The 23462-nt window shown below is 46.5% G+C and overlaps 1 non-coding gene across 1 annotated transcript; it reads left to right on the top strand.

Moving 5' to 3' along the window:
- The first annotated feature begins 459 nt into the window (after nucleotides 1-459).
- Trnak-uuu lies at nucleotides 460-532 on the top strand. The gene has a single exon. It is a non-coding gene; the product is annotated as a tRNA-Lys (tRNA).
- Nucleotides 533-23462: the final 22930 nt, after the last annotated feature.

The following is a 23462-nucleotide window of genomic DNA, read 5'->3' on the forward strand; positions in this document are numbered from 1 at the left end:
TTTCAAAATAAAGCTTTTCAATAAGATATTTCAAACTTATAAACACACATATCCTGCAACCTCTCAAGTACCTGATTCTTATGACATAGGCACCACACATCATTTTGTTACGAAGATTTGATATAAAACATCCCAGAATCCCCTGAAGCCTCTAAATATGGAGTAGTTACTTTTCTCATCAAGGCCACAAAATACCTGACAGAGACAATTGAAGGGAGGACATAGGCATTCGGACCCACGGTTTCAGAAAGCTTTTTGTTCACCTTGGTGGGACGGCAGACACATGTGACAGAGGCTTGCTAGAATGTCAACTGACCAGGAAGTAGAGCTAGCAAGCCAGTGAAACAGAGAAGCAGGTCTGACCTTCATAGGCTAACCATCTACTGACATACCTCTGTCAACCAGGCTTCAGTCTTGAAAAGATTCGAGCCTGGAGGTGTCACGGGTCAAATAGTAACAGCCCAGCTAGCTCAATCGGGAGAGCTTGGGACTTTTAATCCCAGGGTTGTGGGTTCGAGCCACACGTTGGGTGCCAGATATGGATGCATGGATGCAAGTTCCCACTCCAAGGATTCACCCAGGCTGCTCTCTGTGACCCTACTGGAAGGAAGAGAGAGCAGCTTGTCCCCGACCCCAGACCTAAAACCACCGTCCGTCACGTCTGAACCTGTGACCACGCTCAAACAGACATGGTCAGCACCACAGGTGTGGGCAGGGTGGATATCTCTCTACGACATCTTTCTCGTGCTTTGTGTCCACTGCCTCACTTGCTCTCATCCATCACTTTTCATCTGTGACTATGCACTTTCTCCTTTCCCTTTCATACCCCAGTCTGCATCAGGTTGTCCTGGGAAGTGTGTGGGAGGAGAAGAAGGTATAGAACATGAGCTACAGAGGAGGCTTCTTACAGAACTGTTAGGAAGGACAGTGGCTCCAGAACAGACAAAGACAGAGTGAGGAGCCGAGATCCAGGGTCTGACTTGAAGAGACAGATTTCAGCCTTCATAAGACCACGGCAGGTGCATCCATCTACCTCAACTTTATTTTTCCTAAGCCCTTTCCTCGTAGCAAAAATGATTAAATCAGGTTTATTTTCCTCCTTAGGGACCAAGAAACTGGGGAAAGGCTCAGAGTTAGTAGCATGGCACTGGGAATGCCACTGGCAGAGCACTCCATGATCAGGCTGCCCACTGCCATAAAGGGCTAGTGCTGTACTGGGTGGTACCAAGCATGTAAAAAAAATGTGATAAATTCCAGTAAGCTTTGGCAGGCATCTGGGTTTTGGAATTTCACTTTTGGGAGCTCCACAGATGTCTTAATTAGTGCTATGTGGATGATTGCTTTGGGCAACAGAGACTGAACCAAGCCATAAACAGAAAGGGGGATGGGATAAGACCCCAAATCACACCTATTTGCTAAATTTACATCTGAACTAAATTTAACCTTTTTATAGAACCCCGAATGAAATCAGCCAAATATGTCTTGTGACACTAGCTCCCTCCTACCCATCATGCAGTTGCTATCTTCACGTGAAGGAAAGGGACCCTGGACCAAGTGAGGTCATGAGTGTTGAGGTACCATAGCACATTCATTCCCATGGACCTTTCTGAAGGATAGCATTAGCTTCATTTGATACAGAGAGGTATTAGGACTCAGAGAAGTTAAGCAACCTGTACAGGGTAACAGAGCCAGGAAACACTTTATGTGGACAAGCTTTGGTTAAATGTGACAGGAAGCAAACATATGTTCCTATGGCAGCCTCAGCTGTAGTTATGTGTTGGATGGACTGGTTCAGATCCCAGGTTACCTGGTAAATCCAGAGGGAGTGAGGAGGTCAGGAAACAAATTCAGTCACAGTCTCCAGACTCAAACTTCTAGAAGAATCTGACAGTATTTCTAGGGAACATCCTCTCAGAGAGTAATGTACCTTGCTTGGCTTGCGGTACCATTTTGAAGACTATGGGACCTTTAGAAGGTGGGGCATGGCTGGTAGGTTGTGAGCCTAGCCCTTTACTGCTGAGCTATCCCTCAGCCCCTATTGGATATTTCTAATCACAGTGTGTTTTTGGATATTCGACTGTACAGTGAAAGTCCAAGGCCGATTGTTAATAAAATTAACCTTGGATCAGTGGGTAGAGCCAGTGACTAGTTGACAAGAATGAGCCATAGAGAGTATGGAGGACCCAGCAATATGGATAGAGAGACACAGGAATGAGAGGAAGGGACTTAGAGATTCGAGGACTTTTTGGTTTGGGATAAGTAGAGACACTTTTCTTGCTTCGCCTCTGGCCGAAAAGGAAGGTGAGCTGGTTGCTTCTTGGCTCCTCTGATCTAGCAGGTTTCCACCCCAACATCTGACTCCTGAGTTTATTGGTAAACAGAACAACTTAGATGAAGACAACATTTGTTGGTCAGCTGGTGCCAACAGGACAGAAATCCTGCCAGGCCACGGTCTGGGTAGCAGGGTGCTGACTTCAGGCCATGAGGAAAAGACAGTAGCTAAAATATCAGTAGATTCAGATACAGCTCCTAAGCAGACAGAAAAACAAGTGACATGAACGAAATGAATACACAGAGTGGTAAAAGCCCCTCCAGTCAGGAGTGGCACTGTGAGAAGGTGTTCACTTAGGTAGGTAGCATTGTGCATGTCAGGGTGAAAGGGTCACGTGACACAGAAGAAGCAACTACTTTTCTTCAAAAAGAAGGGTATTTCCTGGGCCAGTTTGCTCTGGGGGCTTCTGCACCCTTCCCTGTGGCTGCCAGGAGGCTTCAAACTCCACACATTTCTTCCCCCATACAGGTTGCCCAGGTCAGAGCCTCAGCCTCCTCAGCCTCTCCAGCCTGCAGATACCCTCATACAATCTCCACAGACCTTGCCATATCTTCTAGTATCAACCTGCATGGGAGCTAACTGAGTAAACCCAAGGCCCGTGCAGAGGCCCTCTTCCTCCCCTCTCAGTCAGTCAGAAGAACCAGTTTAGTCTTGTTTCCTAACTGTTCCCCAGTGGGAAAACAAAGCACGCCAACCCCAGAACTTGGGTTTTGTTCTCAGTGCTATTAAGGAAGGAAAAAAAAAAAGCATTTGTTTTGAGGTGGAGCAAACTGGTGCAGCTTGTTCTGGTTTTTTTGGTTCAAGGTTCAAGCCAAGTCCCTGCTCCAGACAGAAGGAATGTCCCTGGAATGCTTCTTCCAACTAGGGCTCTCAACAGCTGACAGAGCTGGGTGTTCAGACGGAGGCCACCTGCTCTGCAGACACCCAGGGACTTCCCTGCAGCTCTGGTGCTGAGGGCAGAGCTAGGCTGTACACATGGCCCCGTTCTCTGAGCCGTGCCACTACCTCCTGCCGGTAGAGCACTGCCCACACATTAAGCAGCAATGCAGCTGCATGCCTTTAACCAAAAGGATGGGGCATGAGGAGTCAGGGTCACTGCACAAATCTGCCAGGGTCTCCACAAGCCAACACAGCACCTGGGATTTGAAAGGAGGTGTCCACAGCCTTGACCTGCCAGAGGAGACCCTTTACAACTAAATAGCATGGTTTGGTGACACAGGAAACACAAGGCATGTGAAATGTGTGGAAATGACCCCAGGGGATCCGAGTCAAGCCAGCCTGCACTCAACAGCTCCAGCAGCAGCTGGCTGAAGGGGCCCAGTGATGCACATACCCAGGATTCCTTTGGTCATCTCAGGTTCAGATCTGTTGTAGGCCACTCAGCAATTTCCACCCCACCCCCCACCAGAAAGTCACACAGCAGCAAGGACCAAACATGGTGGTAGGGCGGGGGGGCGGGGGGATCATCCCCAGGGATGGCCCCAGGAGACAAAGCAGCTGGATAACCATGCTATGAATCACCAACCAGGAATTCTGAAAGGAAGATGTGTTCCCATTCTGCCTCACATGGGAATCTGCATATCGAGGGATGTACAAGACCAAGCAGGGGATTGATGGAGCTTGCCCGGAGTGATGGAGAAGGGCTGTCCACCTCCAGCCAACCAGAGCTGTCACACACGAACTGGTAACAGACATGAACTATAGCAGAGGGCTCCTGCCCAAACACCTCTGTTTCTTGGGGTTCTTTCTTTTCTCTCCTATGCCATGCCTTTTAGCCAACCCAACAAGAGCTTTACCAAAGGCAATCTTGGATTCCAGATAACCCAGTGCCTCTATCCAGGAGACAGGCCATGCTTGTTCTCTTTTGGCCACGCGGATAGAACAGGCTGCCCGAGACACAGCCCAGAAATATTTTCTTGTGCCGGCCGTCCAGGAGGGTTAGAAGCCAACACGTGGGATTTCAGCTGGGAATGCTGTGTGTTCGACTCTGCTTGCTCTATGCTGCATTCAATTAGAGGCTTCCTTATACTTGTGTCTTCATTAATTCTACACTGCAGCGTGCAGGGGTGGCTGTCAGCTCTTAAAAAATGTGCTGATCTCCCAGCCAAGGATTCAACATTGTCCAGATCTGTTGAGAGGGAAAGAGAAGAGGGAGAGGGAGAGAAATGGGTATGGCATTGATTCACAAGTCCCCAGCTCTAGTTATATAAAACTAATTAATGCAACCTAAGATAATTGCTTCCATATCCAATATTCACAGAAGTCAGAGAGGGGTGAGATCACTGTAGATCTAGGCATTCTGGCCTGGTAACAAACATTTGGCTACAGCCAGTCATAAACCAGGGTCCATATACACTTCAGAGACCCCCCACCTCCAGCCAGCCAGTTAACAACACACAAAGGTCACCTCCTTTTCAGGGGCAGAGATGGCCTGGCCCCATCCATGGAGTTTCACAACCTATTAGTAGTTCTTGGGACCACAGTTCCCATTGTGTCTGCAAGTGGGTCTGAGTGCCTAAGGTATGTACGGTGGAGGACAGAGCTCAGGTGAGCATGTAGCATCCTCACACAGCTGCAAAGCCATGTCAGAGAGGACAGGGATGTGGGGAAGGTCTGTAGATCTTCAGGAATGGTTATGAGAGGAAAGAATGATGCTAAGAGTTGGCACCATGGGGAGAAAAAGGTAGACCTATTCTGTGGGGGTGGAGGGAGTGAAACCATGTGGACCAATTCACAGATTCAACTCGTGGCTCTATGTGTGAGATTGACACTGCTCTGTTTCTTGCTTGGTTGAACCCAAGATCCTTTGCAGTTTCCTCTGTCTTCTGTAGAATGACCTTTCTATCCTGGCTTTGTTCCACAGGCAAACATTAAGCCTGACTTGTGTGGCTTACTGAGACCTCTCATGGAAACATTGCTTGTCCCCCACCCTCAGACAGCTTCTGCTGATGGGTCCCCACCCACTCTCCCAGAAGAGATTCTCAAGCCATGTGTGATGACATGTGCCTTCCAACTCAGCCCCCCAGGAGGCTATGGAAGGAGGATCAAGAAGTCGGTTCTCGTCTAGGCTACAGAGTTCTTATCTCATAAAACAAAGAGAAAAGATTTTGTAGGTATCTGACCTCCACCTCTTGTCCACCACAGCTCCCCATGTACGTGGGAGGATAAGACTGATTATGGGGTTGCACAAGGAGACCAACACAGCATCCAGTGGCTGCTCTTGTCTGTCTTGTGCAGGTTCACAGAAAGTTAGGAAACACGGTGTGTGTATAAATTGACATAGCAGCCCTTGCATGGGTTCTTCAGCCACTGGCCCGGCTGATATAGCACCCACAGTAGAGAAGCTGGGGATTTCTCTTTGTGCTGCCTTTGGCTTAATAGCCTGACATACTCTGCCCATGCTTCCCCTCGCCTTGGGCTCAATCATCAGTCAATCTTCGGGAGTACGTCCAGGCCTGGCAGAGTCCTCGGGACTGTTTCCCTATTCCACAGTCGACCAGTTGCTCCATTGAGAGGTTCATCTCAAGGACATGAAATTTTTTTTTAAGTAAAAGAACAAAAAAATTTAAATGTTTGAGATAAATAGCCAGATATCCACTAGTTCCTCATTGGGCACACCTTGCTGCCTAAGGAAAGGTGATGTGGAGGTTTGGGGTGCTCTGTGAACAGAAAGGACTGGAATTCTAACAGCTGGCATTGGAAGAGCCCATCAGCATGTGAGTGGGGCTGGAGGCTGGCCTGACCTTGGTGACCTTGGTGCTCCTCAACCACAATGCAGCACACAGGCTCTCCTAGAGGGGAGGCTCGGGTTGGCACATGCTCCTTTGTCACCAACTGGTAGCAGTTGTGGTCTGAAAGGGTATTGCTCCCAGTTTGAAAATCCACAGACCAGCAGGAATAGCAGTTGACTTTAGTCCATGGTCCTGCTGGCTGGGAGGAAGCTGCTCATTTGTAGAATTGTCAAGGTGTCTGGTAGCACTGTATGGGACAGTGGAAGGATATCTAAAGAAAGATGTTGACATCACCTTTGTCTCTTAAAGTTACAGAGGTTTTGGTCTTGGCTTACTTGGTAAGGATTTAACTTGATCATAAAGTCAATAGATGCCCACATAAAGCCAGCAATGACCACCCAAAGCCAGTGGATGACCCTATAATGCCAGTGGATGCCCACATAGAGCCAGTGGATGCCACATAAAGCCAGTGGATGCCCACATAGAGCCAGTAGATGCCACATAAAGCCAGTGGATGTCCACATAAAGCCAGTGAATGTCCACATAAAGCCAGTGAATGTCCACATAGAGCAAATGGATGATCACTCAGAGCCAGTAGATGACCACATAAAGCCAGTGGATGACCACATAGAGCCAGGTGGATGCCCACATAGAGCCAGTGGATGCCCACATAGAGCCAGTAGATGCCACATAAAGCCAGTGGATGTCCACATAAAGCCAGTGGATGCCACATAAAGCAAATGGATGACCACATAATGCCAGTGGATGCCCATTGGAGGCCATGCTGGATGGAGGAGGGTACAGGAAGCTTACCTCAACACTGCTCTATGCTGCTTGAGCTCAAATCAATCCATAGGCAGACATAATTGTATTCGTTCAAAAATATTTTTCTAGATGCTATTTCAAGTATGTAGTACATCCTGTAAAGAAGATGAAAATCCCTGCCCCTGTGGAAAGAATCCATATGGTGCTGAAGCTTGATCAAACCATGCCTGAGGCCTTATGTCTCTAAATATTTATGTTACATGAACCAATAAATTTCTGTAACATCTGAACTGATTTGAGTTGGAAAGTTTTCTGCTGTGTGCTTGTTGCAAAGCATCTAATCGCTACTACCATCCTTTAGAGGACAGGCCCTTGAGCTAAACTCTGACTTTCCATGCATTTCATTCCACATTCAAGTGAAGAAGAGCTACTGAGGTCAAAACCAGTCTGTTTGTCTGTCTGAAACACTCATCCACCTCTGGGTGGCTCACAGATCTTAGAAATAGCCAAGAAGTAGATTTAGGCTGTGGGGGGAAGGAATTTTAAAAATTAAAAAAAAAAGATAAAAGGAAAGGGGCAGAAGGAATTCCACAGGAAATTGAAATGGAATTTGAGAGACAGAATGCAGCACGCATCATTGAAGTCTGGCCAGAAGAACCGGCCAGCCAGAACTGCTTCATTATTAAAAGCTCCAGGCGAGCCCAGAGTAAGCAGGGACCCAGCACTTTCCCAGGCTTGTCATCGGAGGGCTGCCTGGTGGCTGGAATTTCTGAGTGTTTGTAAGTGTGAATACCATTCTTCATCCATTTGGTTCCTGATGATCATTTGGGAGAGATGAACTTAAGAACTTGTTTTCCACTTTTTAGGGCCTACAAAACCCCTCACTGACTTGGCCGTTAATGGAATCTGTTCTGTAACCCACAGCTATGAAAGCTGCATCCATGTCCCTTGCCATGTCCAGAAAGCAATCAACAAATGAAGGGTTGCTTTCAGTAAGGCGTTACAGTTTGTCAAATGAAGTAGACATTCTATGACTTCGCCTGGCAGGGGTGGGGTGGGAGAGATGGGGTGCATTCTGTACCTCATCCTGCCAGTCCTATACAGTCTTCTTGCAGGGCTTAAGGATGATGACATACCACAGCTTAAGGATGGTCACATGGCCCAAAGCAAAGCCAATGGAAATGCAGTCAACAAGCTCTGTTGAAATCATTGAGTAAGACATTCTTTTTCTACGGGCCTGTTTTACCTGCTTTTGCCCAGGTTCCCCTTGTGCTGATGGGAAGTAGTAGGAAGGAGAGCAGAAGTCTGCAGGTCACCTCTGGGTCCCCAGGCTAGCCATTCCTGAAGGAAGGAGTCTGGGCCTATGGACTCTGCATAAGCCGCTGTGTTTAGTTTGCTATTGTTTGGATACCCCTCTGCATGTTTCCAGTGTTTCAGGAGGCAATGAAGACAGGAAGGCAGCATGTTCAGAATGCTTTTATGTTTCAGGGAGGCCCAGGACAGTAGCCATACTTTCTTTGGATTGTCAACTCCAAAATAATGACAGGGAGATTTGCTATTAATTATGAAAGCTTGGTCTTAGCTTAGCCTTATTCCCAACTAGCTCTTATAACTTAAATTAACCCCTTCGTATTGATCTACATTCTGTGACGTGTCTCCTTACCTCTTCTCCATACGTACTTCTGACTCTCTCCTCTTCTTGCTGGCAGACTCTGCCTCTCTTCTTCCCAGAGTTCCTATCTCTGCCCAGAAGTCTTGCCTAACTTCTCCTGCCTAGATATTGGCCATTTGGCTCTTTATTAAACCAATGAGAAGGTGCCTTGGCAGAGACACATCTTCGCAGTGTACAAAAAGATTATCTCACAACACGGGACAGTAGCCTCCTACTCACCACTGGAGACTGTCCTGTAAGCACCATCTTGGATGCAGACAGCAGCCCTCCACAGACACCAGAGGTAGACCTAGGACTCTCCAGCCCTCAGAAGTGTGAGAACTAACTTTCTGTTCTTTTTAAATAACCTGGGCTGTCACATTTGGTTATAGCAGCACTCATGGATCATGGTACAGCTTACACTTGTCTAAGTTATGCCTCCACCGTTTTCGGTCACATACCTCCTGTCTGTCACACATAAAGGTGACTTGGGTGTCCCTAGCTATCTTCCTTTTGACACAACATGCTCAGGCATGGAGGTTTAGAAACAGCAGGAGCACCCCTGCGTGACCCTCAGGTATCTTCCAAGCTTCTCTTTAGAAACATGCCATGTTTGTCTATGGCCATTTTACTCTGAACAGCCCAGATCTCTTCTGATTAGTATTTTGATGGGAGGAAGAAGAACTGTTTACAGTACAAGCTGCTGCTATTGTCTCTCTACAAACCCCTGGTTCTCCTAAGAGCTGAGTTTGGTGAGCCCCATTCCCTTTCTAATTTTTTTTAAGGTGTGTGTGTGTGTGTGTGTGTGTGTGTGTGTGTGTGTGTGTGTGTGTACCTTCTGTGTGCCTTTGCCTGAGCTGACTAGAAGAGAGAATTGGACCCCCCAGAACTAGAGATACAGGTGGTTGTGAGCCACCATGTGGATGCTGAGAACCGAACCCAGGTCCCCTATAAAAACATCAAGTGCTTTTGACTACTGAGCCATCTCCCAGCCCCCAGGTAATTAGGTTTTAAACTCAAAACTCTTAGACACCATTTCCTATTAAAAAGGGGGAAATATTAAATGTGTCCAACCAAGTGGATTACTTTAGTGATATTAAAAATGTTAAGGTACAATGAATTTAACACTCTAAAAGGCCCTGCACCTTGCTCAGAAGACTGACAAGCTTGAAGTAACTTTAACTCCATTTACTCTAGCCAGAGATTAATGCAAACCTTTCTATACAAATTATATAAAACATACCTATCTCTAATAATATTTGTGATCTTCTGTGCCTTCATAGCTAATAGCTCTTGATTAAATAAATATCTGAGGTGTCCTGTATTATAGCTACATAGTAAGAGACAATTATGTTAAAAGAAAAAATTTAAATACTACATTGTTACCTAATTTCTTATAAAATGTAACTTTCCTTCTACCTTCACAAATTAAATCTGGAACAATACCAAGATAACAAACATCAAGTTAATATTCACAAATAAAAATGATGCTAAGTTAGATATTAAAGACCAGCCTGTCCTAAGAAGCCTTTCCACATGAGTCCAAAAGAAAAACCAAAATTAAAAGATAATAGTTTTGTTTAAATACCCCAAAGAGGAAATGCAATAGTTTATAGAATAATAATAGCTGTAAACACAGTGAAACATATAATCAGTCTAATTTTTAATGTTTAAATTTTATTATTTAAAATGCCTACTTCCTTTATCTGTTACCTTTGCTTAGTTAGGGCAGATGATGATCTTGATTATTTTAATCATAGGCATGTTACTTTTACTATATGCTACATTATGTACAATACAGAGGATTTTAAAAATCATGTCTGGATCATAGTGTCTTGTAGATTTTAATACATGACCCAGGACTTTCTTCCTTAATTTCTTTAGTGGCCATTCCAATCCTGAACACACTAGACTGCTACTGCCAAACCTCATCTACAGACCTAGGAATGAACTTCCTAGCGGTGAGGGACATTAGATAATATTTAATAAAATAGCATACCTCCCCATGCGCAGAATGTGATGCTTGGTGATCAGGGGAAGCTGTGGAGGAAAATTCCTGGAAAGAGGCTAGACCACAGGCTGATTAGAATTCAACAATTTGGAGAAGTGGTTGCAAGTCCAGGATCTAGTTCAAATTATCTTGGGCTATCTTGACCCCCTAATGGCCATTTATTACCCAGCTCTATATGTGACTTAGTGTAGTCATGACTATTATGTAAATCCTTCATTATGTTCTAATTGACTCCTAGATTCTACCATCCAAAAAGCTGAGAGTGTGATCAGACAGCATCTGAGGCCTATGGCTGGTCCCTGCATTGCTGTGTTGGCCCACCTGATGTTTCCATCAATACATTTGAAAAGTGTCTTGACTTGAATTTTCTTTGTTATAAAGTTTCATGAAACGTATCACATTGGAAATGGAATTTTGGACAATCTGAATCTGCATTCCTGGGCCACGGTTATTCATATTTGGTTCCAGAACCAAATGCCTCTTTTCCCCTCTAAGGTGAGAACTGTATTTTTGCAACAACAAATTGCCAATTATTTTCAAATAGATATGTTCAAACATTAGGAAGATGAAAAAGTCATTTACAGGCCCAATGAATCCAAAGTAAGTCTTGTGTGTATGGATCTGAGTAGAGAGGATTTCTGATGACATTTCTAGGTCCATGTGTTCTAGAACAGACTCAGGCCAGGGGCACATGGATGTGATAGGAATGGACAGTTCATTATGAAAGAGAGAATGTGGGGTGGGCTATAGAGCTTTGACAGGACAGAGACACCCCCCCACCCCTCCTCCCAGGATCATGACCCTTTAAAGGTCATTTATGTGACACCAACCTTTCCAGCATTCCAGCATTCACACACACACACACACACACACACACACACACACACACACACACACACACTTTCTCACATGTGCTCTGTTTTGTGACATGAAGCTTTGGTGGGGGAGGACTGTCTAGTCTTTCTACCAGCTGGCTTCTTTTATAATTTAATTTCCACGTTACCATTCCCAGTGTCCCATTATATGTTCATCTTGATGTCTCAGTGCCCCATGTTATAGTAATCTTGATGTCTGTCTCTACCTGTCACAAGTCCACCCTCCTGACCTGCCCCAGAGCCCAGCCTAAGCTGACCAGAACGGGTCTATGGCCATATCCCTGTGGTCCGAGCCTGCCAATCCCTCATCACAAATACTGCAGGGACCCTTAGGATAAAAGGAGGTAAGTAGCCATCTCAGGCATCCTACTGGCAACACTCAAGCTGGTTTTGGACCTGCTCACCTAAGTCCTAAGAGAGAAAATGTCACCACTGTGTAAGTGTGCTGTTTCTAGGGGAACTGTAAAGGTGTTCATCTTAAATAATCCCTGTGTCACATTTATTGGTGTTTTCACTGTCCAGACAATGTCCATCAGCCAATTCATTATAAATATTGCTGACACTTCATTTGATCAGGTAATGAGGTGCCCATGAAAATGACTGTAATGAAAGGAGATGTCTTTGCTCAAAGTTTCCTAGACATAGGCAGCATGCCCCAGTGGGCCCTTTGGGTTCAGACTAGAGGAAGAACAAAGAGGAAATGGTGTAATTTTTTCTAACTGTATTTTTTAATGCAAATGGGGCAAGGCAAGAAAACCAGTTTAAGACTCGCTAGTGGGATTACTTTAGCAGCTCTGAGTGGAAGGCTTGTCCATAGTGGTCCATAGTTCCATGACCAACTTTATTAAAAATGCTTTAAAATAGTCTTGAGCATGAGGGTTAAGAGACAGGGACACTCAGAAGGAAGTAAGGTACACCCAAGAGTGTGGGTGTGGTTTTCTCAAAAAAGAGGTGCAGAGAATAAGACATGCCCAAGTGTGGGTAAGGGCTCCTTAAGAGGGAGGCACAACTAGTAGCCTGGCACATGAATCATTTCTGTGGCTCTCAAGTTACATCTCAAAAGTCGCTAACAATCCCTCCCCTGTTCTCTTTTGATAAGTGAGATGCCTTGGACAGATTTATAATTTAGCAAGATAAAACCAGGAACCACAGGGCCTGTACCAGGGGCCACCAGGAGCCACCAGGCATGTTAAAGGAGCCACCAGACCTGCACCAAAGAGCCACTAGGGCTGTGTCAGGAGCCACCAGGTCTGTGCCAGGAGCCATTAGATCTGTGCCAGGAGCCACCAGGCCTGTACCGAGAGCCACCAGAGCTGTACAAGAGTCTAATATATGTTCTTGCCCTGTAAATGGGGTTTCTGGTGAGATTCCTAGAAAATTGCAGGTTTTCATCTGGGAAGGGAGGGGGAGCTTGAGCAGTTCCTAACTATGCCGTTATCTTGCTACTCTGCTGGCAGGAGGTGTCAACCAGACTCCAGAACGAGGGTTTTTTTTTCCCCCTTCTTGTGCTCCCAAGATTTTCCCTCCTTTTCTATCCTGACTCACCTCTAGGTTTAGCAAGACTACAGATGTTGGTGAATCAAATATAGAAACTGGAAAATACGGTTCTTTCAAAAGTCGATGAAAATAGCTGTGAGTTAAATGAAAACCCACAAGGAGAGAAGTCCATCTCCAATGGGGGATTCTTTGTGGGAGAAGCCATGCTAGTTTCTTCTATCCCTTTCTGTCCTTTGTGGTCTCTGTTCAAGGTAGTCAGCTCCCATGCTCCCTCCCTCCCTCTCTCCACTGCACCCTGTACTGAGCCTGGGCAAATTCTCATGGTGCATTCATGCATGGAGCCAAGTGGGAGAGGGCTCCTGCTGCCCGTGAACTGATGGGCTGTGGCTGCTCTTCACTGGCTGGTACCCAACCCAGCAAGCAGCCAAGTGCCCAGAGCTGCTCCCTACTCCCACAGTCTTGACTTATGACCAACAGAACAAAATGTTCCCTGTACCCACAGACCAAATAAAGGCAAGGAAAATGGTGGCCTTAGGGCATGGCTGTTAGGAAGCCAGCAATCCATGCACCCTGTCAAGATGTTCTCACAGAAAAGAGTCCCAACACAAAACTCTATGACACAACCCCTCCTGTCCCTAAATCAGAACCAATTCCAAAGAAAGACCCTAATAACATTCCATCCTCCTCCTCTTCCTCTCCATCCTCCTCTTCCTCCTCCTATTCTTCATTCTCCTCATCTTCCTCCCCTTCCTCTCCTTCATCCTCCCCCTTCTCTCCCTCCTCCTTCTCTCCCTCCTCCTCTTCCTCTTCGAATGCTTCCCTTCCTCCTCTCACTCTCTCTCCCCCTCCTCACATCCTACTGCTTCCGTTCCACCACCACCTGGACTATCATCTCCTCAGTACCAAAAACATGATACTTAATATACAGTATCTCTCTCATTCTTTGCAACAATTTCAAGTTAAGTTTTAGTTTTATTTACATCGTACAGATGACAAAACACTTCAGAAATGGAGTAATTTGGCTAAACTCATTTATTCTAATCAACCTAAATCCTCATGTTCTGTGGGGGTAGGAGGGGTTAGCTGATGACAGACCGAATGTGTGAGAATGGGTCTCACTGGGTTATAATGAAAGCTAACGACTTCTATGACCTGGTGACATCACAGTCACTCTAATATGTGATATGTTTGTGGCAATGCTCCTGTAGACAAACCTAGCTCACTGCCAATTATATGAAAGCATAGCTCCTTCAACCTTTATACCCAGCAGAGCACTTGATGGCAACAGTCAATTGCATCTCAGTCCTGTGTATGAAAGAATTATTTTGGAATGTACTTCTCCTTATTAGAAACTTCATCATGGTCCCACACAGTGAACAGCAGGGAATACAGTGGCTCACGGCTGCTCAAACTACTGAGAGTGACAGCTGAGGGCTCAGCCCTAAGCGAGACGTTTTTACCAACCCCTCTAAAACTCAGTGAACGCCATAGAAGAGGGAGAGAAAGTCATGTGAGAGGCGGAAGACAGGGAAAGGGACTGTGAAGTGTCATCTTCAGGGCACGATCTCACAGCAGCTGTGGTTGCCAGCATGGGGCCTTCACGAAGCATCTGTCACAGGTCAGGGAGGGACTCAAGGGGCCACGCCCCACCCTGCTAAACTATTGGTAACTGGTAGATTCTAGGGAAGTAATAATCATTGTCTTCAGGACAGGGAAAGAAAGTTGTAGGGAGGAGGGAGTATGATGGGTGGGAGGAAGATAAAAGGGTGGGGAGTGGGGATAATCAGAACGCGTTACACGCATGCATGGAATTGTCAAAGTGCAAATTCAATCAACAGAAGAGTGATTTCAAACAGGTCGGTGAGACATGGTGCGCTGGCAGTATCATTCTAGCAGTGGCCTTGGCCATCTTGGGTTTACTGTATCTCTTAAAGCCATCAAGAGGCTACATGCAGTGATGACCACCACCACCTGCATCTGCATAAGTGCAGTGTCCAGAGGGCAAAACTGCCTAACAATGCATTTCTCAGAGCACTGCCCGGCCATCATCTACAATGTGACTGGATTCCACATGGCAGGTTCTGGTTTCCTCCTGCCAAAGCCTCTGCCCTTGAGGGTTTGCCTCATTGGCTCATTTTGTCCCTGCTCTCTCATGTCATCTGGGATGGCCATCTACTCATGTTTGCATCCTGTTACCCAGAACCACACTGTACTCTTCCTGCCCTGAGCATGTGAAGACAGCAAAATGGACCTAAGAGAAACAAGCTCCCGCCCCTCCGGCACACCATATTCTGTTCAAGGCTCCCAAAACCATGCTAGGGGAAGCCAGGAATAAAAAGGGGGAATTCCATCTCCTGACTCTCTTTAGAGGATGCAAAGGCCAGAAGGCTCCATGTATCCTTTCCCAAATGTCACTCATTTGTGTCATCAACATTGAGGATTTCTATAGCCACTTTCACTTGATAATATTTACTCATTATTTCTCTTGCAGTTGTTTTTTAAAAACACTTGTTTCAGGTCAGCTTCCTCCTAGTTGAAGACTTCTGTAAAACATAGACTTGATACACAGACAGTATATAACAACAAATTACTGAAAGTGCTTGGAGGATGTCCCTCTGCTGGAGAAATGCCCCACATTAATATTCTGTCTCCCATCTTGGGATCTGAATCCTGGACAATGGGATGCAAAAGGTGCATAGTCAGAGGAGGGCCATCTCTAGGACCTGAAGAAATCACAGTTCAATGTAGGTATGTGCCCAAAATGACATAAAGAAAAGACAAATATGGATGGCTACCTGTCCAGCCCAGTGCTCATCCCAACACACTACAAAGCTGCTGCTGAGGCCATGCTGGCAAGGAACGCACAGCCTTCGGAACATCCTACGCAGGTATGAGGTGAGTTTACTTTCTCCAGAACACTCCGACCTTTGAAGCTCATAGATAGAAGATGACCCTTCGAGAAACGATACAAACACACCCTTGAGATGTTTGGCTATGTTCTGTCTACAAACCAGCATCCCCACAGGAGTCGGGTAAACATTGAGTGCAAACCAAGGCTCAGAAATGTTACAGTGCAAACCATGAGAGATGGAAGAAAAAGACAGGCTAAGGATGGAGCCTTCTGGGAACTGATACCAGCCAATTGCTTCCTGCCCAGCTAGGAATAAGCATTAGCCAGGCTTTCAGATTCAGTTTAAGGTATACCGGAGAAAGATGTTGTTATATGTATGCCTGCATCTTAATTTTAGAGTGTTGACAGTCCAAAAGAGGGAAAATCTCTAAAGCAAATACCTTGTGGCCCAAAGCTTCTCCCAGGCTAATTATAAGCTCCATGTTAGGGTCTTGGGCTGATTTCTCTCCAGAGATAAAGCTGTGTGCACCTCACCCCACAGTCCTGACAGTGTCATGAAGGAGGCCTGACTGCCCATAATAACACTGAGTATGGGAGTGCTGGTCGGGAGTGTGGGCCCCAGAATCTGATCACCTAGGTCCTTCAGCTGTGGCCTCGAGCAGGTTTCCTTCCTCTGTGTTCTCTACTCTTTAATAAAGCAAGATGGAGAATAACAGCAGTGTCTTGGAAGGGGTCCATCTGCTGTGTGAATGACCCTCATTGGACACATAGCAAGCATTTAAAAAACAACCCCCCCCCGCCCCGCTTTTTTTTTTCCAAAGAGTTTTAAAGCATAAACTCCTTTCACAAAGCCATGGGTTTCGTTATCTTTTCACAGGGATGTATCATGTAGTTTGACCATGTTCACACACGTTCTCCAACCTCCTGTTGGCACCTTTCCTCTATGCAAATATCCTTCCTAAGTGTGTGTGTGTGTGTGTGTGTGTGTGTGTGTGTGTGTGTGTGTGTGTTTCTTGAAGTCATACAGCTCACCCACCCACCCCTGGGCTCTGCACACACCTGTTCCTAACCTCCTATTGCTCAGTCTCTGAGCAGAGACAGGGCAGATACAGCTGCAAACTACGGCTTTGTGTAACACATTCTGCTGACAGTTCTCCTAACTTCTTGGAGCCTCAGTTTCCCTATCTGACACAAAATGACAATAGTTTAATACAGTCAGAAAAAGGGCGTATCTCCCTCAGCCCCACTCCTGACTCTGTGGTGCAGCCACTCACCTTTGTTACTCTCCATACTTACTTGGCTCTCGGCTTTTGGTACCTTTTCTCTCTCCTAAGACTGCGTCAAAACAACCAGAGAGTGTTCTTTCCCCAAGAAGTCCCCTGAACAGAAAAGGAGCATCTGAAGGTCAAACATCTCCTTCTAGCTCTTCTACCCCATTGTCTGCAACATGTTTTCTGGAACATTTGACTTCATTATCAGGGGATAGAGCCTTTATTTAGGTAGAGCCATTCAGTTTGAATTTCCTTCTATTTTTTTTTTCTTTTCAGTAAAATTATTTTGTGGGCATCACCTTTTCTTTCTTTTAAAAAAATCGCCTTTTGAGATCAGGCATGGTGATCCCAGCCCTCATGAGGCAGAGACAGGCAGTTTCATACATGAATACAATGCATTGTGTTAGTAACCGCCCTCTATAACCCTCATTCCTCCCCCTCCCACCCGAGGACCGCCTTCCTCCTCCAGCGAATCCCCCTTCTGCTCTCACTTCTTTATTTTGTGTGAGTCTCAGTCAGGTGGCTATAGCTGCAATGTATTCACAAGTGCTGCAGCCATGTCGGGCCACAACACTTCTCCCCATCCTCCTCTTCTTTAAATCTTTCTGCTCCCTCTTCCTCCACATTCCCTGGGCCTTGAAAAGGGTGTTGCAGACACCTTGCTTAGGGCAGAGGACTCAGCAGTTATTTATTCTCAGCACTTTTTCCAGTTACAAGTTTCTATAGGAACTGCCACTCTGATCGAGGCTCAGAGCTGCACTGAGCTGAGGGTACAAATGTCATATGGAGAAAACAGTTAGTTTGACTGTGTCCACTTAGTAAAACACCCACAACAAATTCCCTTTGGGGCCTGAGCCTCACCTCGGTAGTTTGAATGAGAAATGTGCCCCACAAGCTCAGGTGTTTGAGCGCTTGCTTCCTGGTTGGTGACACTGTTTGGGTGGCACTGGAGAGAGTCCATCACTGGGGTGAGCTTTGAGATTAGAGAGCCTCACCCCACTTCTGGCCCACTCTCTCTGCTTTGTCCTTGTGTTTGGAGAGGTGACCTCTCAGCTTCTAATTCCTGCCACTCCATGCCGTTTCCCACACAGTGATGGACTCTTACCCCTATGGAACCATAGCCCAAATAGAACCATTCTTCTGTAAGTTACCTTCTGTAAGTCATGGTGTTTTAATCCCAGCAACAGAAAAATAACTACGATAATCATGTTTTAAAAATAACTGTTTAGAAAGTAATTTCCAACAGTGCTCACACATCAAAAGGTGGTAGGAAGACGTGTTGACTTATGAACAGCCTGGTTTCTGCTGCCCAGGTTTCATCACCTGGCTTTCCATCCAGCCCTCACAGGTAGACAGATGTACAGCATGAGAATATCTTTCTCTGTCTTCACATGTCAGTCAGAACCATGAGGAGTCAACGAGCTGGAGCTCAGTCTAGAAGTTGTCAGTCCCAGACATCTGAGCCTGAGCCCCAGTGCTCCAGGCTTGGTACAGAGCCTAGGGATGTCTCTAGGAGTGTGGAGGTGCACAGTTCCAGCTCACTGTCTGCCTGCCGGGGACTGCTCAAGGGAATCCACCAGGGATGTCTTGAACCAGTTAAAGCCTTCATTCCAACTCCACCCCCCACCCCAGGAGAGCCCTAGGATGCTAAATCTTATAGGAGCAGGTTTCCCAGAACTGTCTCTTCTCAAGGCCAGCCCCAGGCAGTTGCTGGGGGTCAAGATGGTCCCATAAAACCCTGTCCAGGTGGCTTGCAAAGCCAGTAGTGAAATGGTTCCTTAAAAGTCATCCAGTCAGGTGACAAGCATTACCCAGACGTGAAAATAAACACAGGGGCAAATTCCAGCTTCCCAGGAATGTCAAGGCTCCAAGCAAATGCACTCTATTTTAGGGAGGAGAAGAACTGAGCTCTCAGAAACCAAGGCTCACAAGTGGCAATTCCAGGCAACATTAGCCACTTGTTCTCCATAGCGGCCCAGACAGACTGTTACCTGAACTCCCGGGCTTGGGTTATGTAGCCCAGATCTGTCTCAGTCAGCATCAGAAACTGAACCAGAATCGATGGCTTCATTCTGTTGAGGGGGAAAAACTGCCCCAGGAAACAAAAGCAACCTGAGCCAGTGAGAATCAAAACTGGCATGTCTACACCAATCAGAGAGAACACAGCCTAGTGGGAGAGACTACATGTCATGACGTGTCTAGAAGATCCAAGGGGTCAAGGTAGTTAGGTGTTTGATAAGTAAATAGCAAAAAGAAAAAGAAAAAAGAAGGAAGGAAGGAAGGACGGAAGACAGGAAGGAAGGAAGGAAGGAAGGAAGGAAGGAAGGAAGGAAGGAAGGAAGGAAGGAAAAAAAGAAGGAAGGAAAGCAAGCTGGAGTCTCAGTTCAAAGGCCTTCTAGGAACCATGAGTTGCCATAAAGCACTGACTATTCTTGTATAACCCAGGAGAACCTTACCTGGCCCCATCCCTTCCCACAAGTTACTGCAGTTTACTGCAGTGCTTGAAAGCTGAAGTTCCTTAAAGCCAAATTCAAATGCATCCTTGTGGGGAGTAGAGGAAGCCCTGAGTGAATGTGTTACTGACAAGAGCTCCAGACACAGCTGCAGACACAGAGGAATTAGCAAAGACTTTCCAAGGTCAGGCTCAGGAAATTGACAAAATCTTCCTTGAGACCCCTCCCTCTCTCCTCCTTCCTTTCTCTCCCCCTCCCTCCTCTTTGTCTTCCTTTCTCACTCTCCCTGCCCCCTCTTCTCTTTATCACAGCAAAAGGCTAGGCACACTCAAGGGCATTGCAGTCACAGACCCCAGAACTGTTGATCTGGTGCAACTGAACCCGTTACATTATAACCCTCCACCCCCTCTCCCAGTGCCTGGACCCCACCTCTATGAATTTCTGCCTCTATGAATAGTGCTCCCAGCTACCTTGTGTAAGCAGGTTTGTATGGCACTTGGTCTTTTGTATCTGGGTGGTCCTGGTTTCCCATTGTCTTCAGGTTTGTTCTGTGGTATAGTGCATATGAGAACATTCTTCCTTGGTAAGGGTGACTTAAAGCCCATTGTGTGAATAGACAACACTGTTGTGTAGCTTATTTATCAGTGAGCTGCTCCCACCTTTGACTATTCCAAATGCTGCTGTAAACGAGTTCATGCAAATACCTTTAGAAGTGCCCACTTTTCAATTCTTTTGAACACTTATAACTGGATCATTTCTTAGACAGGACATCTACCCTGCAGGAACAAATCCTTTAGATATCAATTGGCTCAAGGACATAGCCTTTGTGAACCCCTACTCAGTTGCAGTGGGTCCCAACAAAGGACACTGTCTCAAAGCATGGGCCTTAAAGCCCAAAAGACCCAGTTTCCAGTCTTTATTGGCTACCCAGCTCATGCAACCTGGAGAACCAGTACAGATGCTCTTTTGCTCACAGTGGCTGTGTCCCAAGCTGCCCATCAGAAGTTGAAAACCCTTGAAGTTGGAAATATATTTAATTTACCTAGGTCACTGAGCATCAAAGAGTAGCAACACAGCACACCACAGAGTAGGTCCTTTGCCCTCATAACCTCAGGGCTGTCTAGCAGCCACAAGCACAGCCCTACCCAATACTAGAGAGATCACAGCCCATACATCACCAGCCTGAGGAAGAACCACACTCAAAATCCCCATCATCCAGATGATCATCCAGACCCTCAAGTCAAAATGTCACCAGGGGTTGAAGGCTATCCTTTGTGTAGATGGAAGTCATAGCCACGCAAAGTATGGCTCTCTGAACTCCAGCAGCTCTGTGATTACAGCATCAAGACATTGAACTCTCCATGTTACAGCCACTCAGCAGCTGGAGCCAGTTACTCTCAGGCCTTTCTGAACTCTCCCTGCAGTCAGGACTTGGGACTCTCAGCTCCTAGCACTTCTCACCTCCCATAGTATTGGCCCTCCAAAGTCTTTGGAAGCCTTGGTTCCCACCCTCTAGGCACTTCTGCATTTCTCCTCCCCAGCCCCAGCTCTCCCCAGCCCCAGGTCCCAATAAGCTTCTGGAACTCTGCAGATTCCCTCTAGCCACTCTGGCTTATCCCTGGGGCTGGCAACTTCACAAGTTACCTGCTCTTCATGTCACCCTCCTATCCCACATTAGAGTCACTTAGATGAGGTTTTACTGGGACCTAATACTACAGCACAGGGGCAGGGCAGTCAGTGGGCAGGAGGGAGAGCTCCCCAACCAACTTTAGACCAGTGAGAGAAACACTGCTTGGACAGCCAGGTGCACAGTAGTGCATGAGTGAGGGAAATGTTACTCTACAGTCAGGACGACAAGTGCTACGAGCAGGTCATGAGCAACTGTGTGCAGGATCAATCACCTGAAGCAACTGCTATCTGGAGTGACCATGACTGAAGTAGAGTCTACTAAAGCAGTGTTCTATTGGAGCAGCAGCCAGGACAATTTTAATGTCTCTCACGACTGGGACAAATCTCTCTGAGTATTCAGGACTGGCATGGAGCCTCCCTGTGCAGACAAAGTTTCTAAAACAGGAACCACTGTCATGACGACAGCCCGATCAACCACCAAGAGAGCAGCTGCTTGATTGACAGCTCCCATGCTTCTGTGAGAACCATGTGGCTGAGGTTGCAATTGCTGCTGCCCCATGGGAACTATGGAGACAACAGCAGCCGCTCCCAATCCAGCTTTCCTCCCTGCTCAAGGCAGCTGCTACTATGGCTAGGCACAGAAAAAAAAAATCTGATGGATACTATTCAAACATCCAAACTGGGGTGCCAGACAGCCATAGTCATTAAATGGAGGACACATTGAGTGCATTCTTAACCTCTAGCCTGATACCTTAGGGGAGATTTGGCGCCCCTCATCTGTGTCATAGGCATCTCAGCTGGGGACTTGCTCTCCATCACCCTTCCTACAAAATGGTGACAATAAATGTTCTTCACAGAGTTGAGTTGAAGCTGATGAGAAAGTATGCAGTCAACAAACACCTCAGTCCCCTGCTCTAAGACACCTCCCTCTTCTTTCCAAATACCATGGTCCTATTTCCAAATGCAGGGCTTGCATTACTAAATTACAGCCCTCTCCTCACATGTGAATTCAGAACTGAGGCCAACCTCACTGACAAGACTGTAGAATTCTCCTGAGAAGAAACAGCTATAGACATGAATACCTAGCACCCAGGGAGGCGCATCTGCCTGCCAGGGCCCAAGGTGTCATCTTGGGCAAAAGGAAGTTTCCAGATGGTGTGTCTTCACCATCAGAGAGCCGTAAGAATGGTTCACAAAAGCTCAAGTGACAGTTTTGTATTAACGGATCTGTGTGACCTTAAGAAAATCACCTCTCCAAACCTCAAGCTTCCTCATCTGTGAAATGGAATTAATAAACCCTGCCTCCTGGGGTGGCTGTGATGGAGGAGATGTTGTTGGTGCCACAGGAAGCCTGTATTGGTCCATGGGTGATCATGGTTACCTGGGGAACCCAGATAGGACAGCCTTGCCCCCAGTTTTCACTTCTCAGTCATTACTGTCCAGAAGAGAACATTGTGTCCTGCTCCATTCCTTTACCAAACTGTCATCTGTCTGTCTGTCTATCTGTCTCGCCACCAGATTCTCCATGATCACCTTCAGAGTTTAGAAGTAACAAGAAGTCCAACCCATGTTCATGGGACACCTACCCACCACCAAGTCTGACAGCTATCAGAAACTAAGAGATGAATGGAGCTTCTTTTCCACAGAAGTCTCTGAGTCAGCAAAGGAGGCACAGGAGCAGAAGGACAGAATACTTTACAAAAACTGAGAGCTGATCAAGGCCTACTGTTTGCTCCCGCAACTCTGAAAGTTAGTGCTGTGAAGACTCCCATTTACAAACACATGTGGAAACAGTAGATAGAACAACTTACCCAAGATCCCGCTCATGTAAATGGTGGATCAGGGATTTGAACTTGAGCCCCCTGGCTCTTTAATTCATATCATGACTGGGCTAAACATCAGAACTGTTAAAATCTATATGATGCAAGCAGCAACTGATCTAAATAGTGCCGGTCAATCCACAGTGTTTTGTAGATCACTGAAATCAGCCAGCAGCATGTTAGCCTCTCTCCATCTCTGGACTACTGGTCCTACAAGCGAAGGGGAGTCCTGCACAGGCTCAGTGAATAGGCTTGGGGGCACTACGAAAGGTGCCCAACCGTGCCCCAAGAACCAGCAGGCTCCTCATTCATTGGCCAGCAACCACCATTTGTGGGACTCAGCACTCCCAGGTGGGCAGGTAGTGACACTGCAGATAGCATTGGCAGAATGTTCTTGAAGTCATCAAGTACTGTGCTCTCACACACAGCTACTGCCACAGTCTGAGAGACATCTCACACTTCTTCCCTCTCTCAAAGAAGGAGCAGCCTGAGACAGTGGGAGAAGCAGTGTGATGAACTCCTGGCTACAAATTCCAGGCATGCTTATCTGTCAGAGCCCCTGTTTAGCTCATAGGA

Source organism: Cricetulus griseus, chromosome 7 (genome assembly GCF_003668045.3).
Source record: "Cricetulus griseus strain 17A/GY chromosome 7, alternate assembly CriGri-PICRH-1.0, whole genome shotgun sequence".
In the NCBI taxonomy this organism is placed as follows: domain Eukaryota; kingdom Metazoa; phylum Chordata; class Mammalia; order Rodentia; family Cricetidae; genus Cricetulus; species Cricetulus griseus.